Source organism: Triticum dicoccoides, chromosome 1B, assembly GCF_002162155.2.
Source record: "Triticum dicoccoides isolate Atlit2015 ecotype Zavitan chromosome 1B, WEW_v2.0, whole genome shotgun sequence".
NCBI classification, from domain to species: domain Eukaryota; kingdom Viridiplantae; phylum Streptophyta; class Magnoliopsida; order Poales; family Poaceae; genus Triticum; species Triticum dicoccoides.
Genome location: NC_041381.1, coordinates 532453627 through 532461206, shown reverse-complemented (window position 1 = coordinate 532461206; position 7580 = coordinate 532453627). Strand labels below are relative to the sequence as shown.

Sequence of the window (7580 nt, the reverse complement as noted above, 5' to 3'; positions counted from 1 at the left end):
CAGCGCATGGCCTCTCTGTCGATGACGTCGGTGTCGGGGTAGCCCTCCCTGCTGATCTGTCCCGGCCCTGCGCGGCTTTTTTTTCTGAAACAAAGCCATTGTTACAATAGTAATTTCTGAAACAAAGCTCTTGTTGCAGAGAAGGGACCCATACGCAGAGATGCTTTTTGCAACGTCATTAATGTTTCTGAAACAAAGATCTTCTTGCAATAATCACCGATGTGTTTTTGAAAGAAAGCCCTTGTTACAATAGTCACCTTTGTTTCTGAAACAATATCCTTGTTGTAAAGACAACCTAGATCGGACGGCTCGCGAGGCGGCGGGTCTTTTAAAAAGATTGTCTTTTCACACAATTTATTATTCCGGAAAAGTTTCACACAATTTTACAGAATGGATTTAAAAAAGGAAAAGATTACCGTCATTCGGCGGATCGTAGTGGCCGTGTCCGCCACCTCCGCTGCATGACACGCATCCAATTGATGGCTTGCATGTCGTTCTTTGTGGAACGCGCTTCCAAAACAGAGGCTATGTTTTAGAAACATATGCAGTGTTGCAATGGTCCATGCCGGGTCTAGTTTTGCAACAAAACCTTTGTTGCGGAAATTTTCTGCAACAAGACCTTAGTTGCAGAAAAAATTGCAAGAAAACCCTAATTGTAACTTTTTTTTTGATAAAACAGCTATTGCAAAAAAATTCTGTAACAAGACCTATGTTGCACAAATAATTTTTGCAAGAAGACCTGTGTTGCAGTTCCGGAGGCATGCTCGGCTTGCTTGATGCGGCAATCCGACGGCTCACGAGCGGGTTGATCTTTTACAAATACTAGATGACCTGTCGCGCCATTTGGTGCGCGAGCAAATTTAAAGCGAGAACTAAAAAGAGATTACTTTGCTTTTTTGGTAGCAGACGATGTTGTTGTACACTCTTTTGCGAAGTGTCGTGGATCTGTATAAAAATATATATTTTTCTCATTTGTAATGTATGAAACTGATAAAATTGACGCAAAAGCCCAACTGAAATGAAGAACAAAATGCAAATGTTTGAGTTTGCAATTAGAAATTCAAGACATGATAATATAGAGCATTTTGTGTCCAGGAGCACTTCTTAGTGATATTGGTCAATTACATCATATATTCCCTCCATCCGAAAAAGCTTGTTCCTCAAATGGATGTATCTACCACTAACTTGATGCTACATACAATCATTCGTGGAACAAGCTTTTTCGGATGGAGGGAGTAGTAATTTTGATCGACACACTGAAGTTGCTAAACACAGCCGGTCAGTAAATAATAACATGGATGCATCAAAGGAATATTTCCATGTAATCAAAAGATGGCTGAAAGGTTTTCATGTTGTTCACAAGTCCCTTTGCTTCACTTGTCCAGTGGTCATTGGTGTAGGTGTTGTGTGAAACAATGCCCCTAGCATCTGTTTGTCCACGCACCCTGTAACATGAGAACTATTTGCCTAAGAAACAAAAAGATTAATGCCTTCTCCTAACTACCGACTATATTATGACATGTGCTAAACCATCAAAGTAAAATAATTCAATATTCGCATGGGTACTAACATAGATAAAATAAAACTCCGCATTCAGCATGTCTTACTAGCATCGCTGCATACTATTGTATAATTATCAGAAGTCTGGCATGCATTGTTAGATCGTGCAAAGTATAAAGCGCATTGTGAAGCACTGACATTTAACCTAGACAGACAGGGCAAAGATGTCAGCAACGAAACATTGTGAAGCACTTGTGCATCCATAATAAGAGGTGGGAATCTACTGCAGTTTTTATTCACTAAACACAAACAATAAAAGATATTAATAAATATGAGATAATTTTCTCCACTGTGGTTGTTCTATAATAAAGCCCATGATGTAAATAGAAATAAAAGCATTCTGATCTCCTTCAGTACCTAAATTGCAAAAAAATAATGGGACTACTAACTTGTTATCTTTGACTGGAACTAAATTATAGAAAAATAAAATCACACGATTTACATAGATTAATTCTACCATGTCAGCCTTTTTGGATTTTCATCAAACAACCTGCAGACATAGATAAACCAAATCTACAAAAATAAAATGAGAAGCTCTGTGAGTAGGGGACTGGAAGAGAAGGGGAGGAATAAATCAGTAAGAAGAGAAGGGACCTGAAGTCGACCTGCAACGAGGCGAACGCTCCGCTGCTCCTGCTTCTCCTATTGAGTGCTTCTCCTGTTGAGCACCTACAACAAGGATGTCAATGGCGACACAACCATGTGAATACCACACAGAGTATGTACATGAATAATAGATACACCATAAGAAGATATGACAAGACCATGCCATGTATGCAGTTAAAAATAAGTGTTATGTTATCCGTCATCAAGTCCTAATATAATATCAGTATACTTGTATGTATGATATGCTAAATAAAAGTTACAGAGCTTATTCCATTGAGCTGTGTTTCCGGGAATAAGCATGAGCAAAAAATATTAAAACACTTCATCTAACATTGGATCACTGGATCACTTGAGGTGGTCAAGAAATCAACATGTGTTTCCTACCTGAAGAAAGAAAAATAAACAACACGCTATCTTGACTGAATGACATGAATATTATAGAGAAAATTATGAACTGTTGCTCTTCCCAAAATACATAACAAGATGCACAATTAACTCCAGCATGGAATAATTAGGACCAGTTTCACTATCTAAAATGCATTGCTGAATAGAAGAAAATTATGCCTACAAAGAACTCGCTAAGAACCTTGACCGGCGCTCATGAAGCTACACCTACATTCACTCAATCTTCCTTTATCCAACGAGATACATACACACGACCCGGGATATATGATAACATCAAACTAAATTTCGTTTTAGTTCCAGACCCCCCCTTCCACCACCAAATCCAATTTAAACACCATGACAACACGTGCAGGAACGGAAATATGCATTTTAGCTAGACAGAAAACAAGCAAACCTCGAGGAGCAGAACAGAGATGCAACAAAGCTGGAGATCGGGACGCAGCAACACAAGAGATCGCATAACCTGCTCAATAAATGGAGATGAAGTGGTCAGTGCACCAGCATGCTATGATACAGAGCACAGACAAGTAAAATAAGAGTCGTTCCACAGAAAAATAAAAGAACAATCCATCTACCTGAATTGGAGAGGAGAAGGAGGCAAGCAAAGCAGGCAAGATGGATGAGCATACCAAGGACGAGCGGCAGACAAAACCGAGAGCAAAAATAGAATACATAAACCAAATAGAGATCGATTTTCAGCTGGGCCAGTAGATGCACTCCTTCAGGTATGCATCCTAATAGGTCCTATAAAAATCACAAGAAATAGAGGATGGAACTTGACTACCTTGTATATCATTTGGAGGCCAAAAGAAGCTAGAAAAAGTGCGACGAACCACTAATCCCTTTTAAAACTACCCATCATTCCCCTGTGATATATGGATAATATTAGAAAGTAGAGAAAATCACCTGCAATTTTGCTTCGTCGTGGGAAAGCTGTCATCCATGCGCATCAGTAATTTCTCACGTGTTCTGCAATATAGAAACATATACGTATAAGTATATAAGATCACCATCAGTGCTCATGTAAGGCACTGTTCTGTTTACCAGTTGGACTGTAAGGCAATAGAGGCCATTCTCTGAACCTTCATGCAAATAATTAATCGTCCACAAAAGGAAGTAGCTGATTAACAATAGAGCTGTAAGACTCTCTCCTCATATCCCTAAAGAAGTGAAAAGAAGCAAATGGTTCTCATTTTTTTCTTACCTAATTCAGCAACTCCAACCTTAGGTACAGATCATGCCATTGGTCCACATCGCAAAGATTAACCATATCACTGGTCGAAATGATGTAGCCACTGACAACAACAGAGCTCCCTCCTCACATTCCTAAAGAAGTGGAAAACAAGCAAATCAAATTCTCTGTATAAAAACACGCTCAAATAAGAAAATCAGAGGCATGCTATCTATTAAGGCATTCTATCTATCAAGCACATAAGAAAGTCATCCTCGTAATCAAGTAAGCACATGTTTGATATCTCGGCAAGACTGATGAACAAAAAAAATGCCAGTGGATACCAAACTTTTATCCCTCCTTGGTGAATGGCGAGATCACCATTCAGATACATGAAAAATTGTTGTTGTGACAATCAAGAAAAAAGATATGCGATGCTATAGCCAGCAATTTCAGAGCCGCTACTTGCCAAATACATCTGGAAGATCACCTAGTAGTCTTTTGTTCAAATAAATCTAAAATCGCATCAAGCAACAGTTTTTTTTAGCTCTTATAGTTTGGGTCATAGCAGTCATGATTTGGATGATATTCTAAAGAACATAACTATAAGACTATATACAGAAAAGACTAACAGATAACGCCAAGAGCACAGAGCACCCCCTTGTAGACACTACCCTGGACCATCGTTCCAACATAAAGGAAACAATACTCAATCAACCCTATGACATATCAGAACCGGAGATGAATAGAATATAAATGTAAGAACAGAGATCAAAAAAAATGGAAGGTATAGGACCACTGGAAACAAACCTATGGAAGGTACAATGCAGCAAAAAAAGAATGAAATTTACCAAAGAAAGACATGTCTGGTAGTAATGGAATGTTTGTATCGCCTGGTTACAAACAATGAGATCTTTCAGGTGGCACACATCCAGCCGACACCATATAGACCAATAGTAATAACTATATAAGCAACAAACTTTGCAATATAGCTTGAGAATGTTCTAGCAATGGAAGCATCTAGAATATGGATCAGAGAATGGCAGGTACCTGCAGAAAATAAGACATGAGTGGTACATAACCTCTTGTAATGAACCAGCATGAGCTTCACATCACACCCTATAACATAAACTGACCATATCACCTAACCACCTAAAAAGAATGACATCTCTTACAATGGCAGCAACTGCGTAGTAATACGGTTTCTCCAGTAGCAATCAGAAAAACTGACGAACAGAGAAAAGCAAACAATAGGAACTCAACAATCATGTAGTACCGTAATGCATCCTAAAAAAGAAGCCAAACTCATCTCTAAAACAAAAAAGGGAAGCCAAGCTGGCATCTCAACATCCAAAATAGTAAACGTCGCTAATACTTCACACCATGAAAAAATATTCTGCTAATTCATACCAAAGAGACACAAAACTAAAATGTATGAAAAAACAAGCAACATATGCATGCCAATTCCAGATATTTGAATGGACAATACGCTGCTAAGGCTGTAGCATTACGTGTTTTGTTTTTGGCAAAAAGAAACCTGCACTCAGCCTGGAGCTTAACACCTAGGAATAAGATTTCAGAATAATCAATAAGTTTTACAAAGAAATTTGTAGCTGCATCAGGAAGTTTATGAGCAAATTAACATGCAGTTAAATGAGTTGAAGCACACAAAAATAATAATTTGATGTGAGCATAGCTACCTGGTTGCAGATAGATCATTAAAATTCTCAGATATGTCAGTACAATATTTTCTTGCGGGTATTTTTTTGCGGGTAGTACAATAATTAAACACCATCAACAACATAGCCACCTGCATAGCGTAGAGAAGAAAGGCATAATTATATGGATATTTGTATCAAACCTCTCATCAATCCGTACGAGTTATGGGAGAAAGCTCAAACTGAAAAAATATATTTGGGGTGAGAAATGTGTTAACAAAGTAATACCTGGGGTTCTAATTGCACCAATCGACATATCTTGGCATCCAAATGCATGTACATTCTTCAAAGTTGGGCACTGAAGTAGCAGCCGCTCTGAAAAAAAAATATTTATAATCGCAAAAGCGGCTACCAACTTGGCAATCTGATAAAAGTGTGACATAATACTCTGGGCATTTCACATCTAAATTTCTCTAACTTTAAAGGATATATGTAGAAATGATACAACAAAGAGAAGAATTTTAGAATGAACTTTAAACCAACCTTGCTCTGTACTAATCGAAACATATGAGCAAGGTTGTCGCAATGAACTTTAAACCATATATGTAGAATTGGATAGATATCTCATCTCTGCTTTCAAGGATTGCAGTTATATAACACCTTAGTAACTTACTGGGCATTACTAACTAATGTTGAACCGCACTTCTGCAAGTGTCACAATAAAAATCTTAAGAAAGTATGCCATAAGAACTCGGGAAAAAAATACAAACACCTAATCTGGCACAAAAGAACCACAAATGTTGCAATAAAATAGGTTGGCCAGAGCATTATGGAACTAAATACTTAATTGGAAATAAGCAGCAAGTAGAACTCGTGGACAATAGCATGAAACAGAAACATGAGCACAACAAAATTAACCAATGCAACGCATACAAATGGAGCACCCAACCATGCTGCTGCTCATCTCTGTTTATTCAGATCGGCCTAACTCTATCTCGAGGATTGCCGCTGCTGAACCTGCACATGAAAAAGCTGACAACTATTGTTATTCTTGTGCTGTCTAATGCCAATAGATCCGACCAATCTACAACTTAGTGTGTAAATTATGAAAAAAAAATACAGGGAATGATGGGGGCAGAAGGTTGCAACCGGCCTGGAGATGGACACCATGCCACCACTAAAACTCAGTGTAGGAATCAACTGCAACCCAAACACTATGTGCATAATTAGAAGAAAGAAAAGGAAGTATGAGCTCAGTTCACCATGGGAAGATGAGGAAAGGAGGAAGAAAGAGCTCACCATTGTGTTGCATCTCTCCTCCATGAACTGGCAACCGTCCTTGACCTCTCCCCCTCTGCACGCTGCTGCCCTCACTGCAGCAACCGCTCCTCGACCTGCGGCCGATCTGGAATCGGGCGGAGGCCATGGCAGAGGCAAGGACGCCGGGGAGGGGGTAGGGAAAAGGGGGGCACGAGAGAGGCGGCGGGGAGCGAGCCACGACCTCCGTCGCGCCACCATGACCATGGCCTCCTCCTCCTCATGCATCTGCCCCTGCCACCATGACTCTCTCCGTACCGGATCTCGGGGAGGATGCATCTGGAGAGGGACACCGGCTGGGGGAAGCGGCCGACGAGGCTCAGCGCGATGCGGGAGGCCGTGGAAAGAGGGAGGAGGCGCCGCCGGATGGGCAGGAAGGAGGAGGCGAGGGAGTGGATGGAACGAGGAGGACGTGATCCCTTTGACTGCTCGATCTAGGTTTTTTCACGGGCGTCTTCATTGGTCACCGACCGAGTCGACGAGCACTTCGCTGTCGCGTGGACCAACAGTTTTATGGGGCCAGTGGCAGTCACCTAGTAAATCAGTCAAAGATGTAACAAAAGATAGCAGTGAACAGTAAAAATCGAGGGTGAAAAACGATCGAGCGAGTTGATCGAACGGCCGACCATTGTGCGCGCGCGAAGGCCTCCAGATGGGCGGGTACCCTAGCAAGCTTTATATGTTAGATCAGCCGGCGTCTGCTGCGCCATCCCTGACCACGCGTACCAGCCGGGAGCCGCCACACCGTCGGGATCGAGTGCTTCTCCCCGTTCGGCCCTGCCACTGCCTCGCCGTCGTCGCCGTCGATCTACACCACCACGACCTCCCCGGCCTCCCCGACCACGCCGTCGCGCTCACAGTGA

At 41.1% G+C, this 7580-nt stretch overlaps 1 long non-coding RNA gene across 1 annotated transcript; it reads right to left on the bottom strand.

The window, feature by feature from the left end:
• Nucleotides 1-1139: 1139 nt before the first annotated feature.
• LOC119347565 lies at nt 1140-7086 on the bottom strand. The gene is made up of 11 exons (XR_005168434.1): nt 6700-7086; nt 5689-6600; nt 5443-5552; nt 4594-4894; nt 3776-3897; nt 3616-3653; nt 3478-3540; nt 3147-3315; nt 2966-3034; nt 2166-2229; nt 1140-1445 (listed from the first exon to the last, which is right to left on the bottom strand). It is a non-coding gene; the product is annotated as an uncharacterized LOC119347565 (long non-coding RNA).
• Nucleotides 7087-7580: the final 494 nt, after the last annotated feature.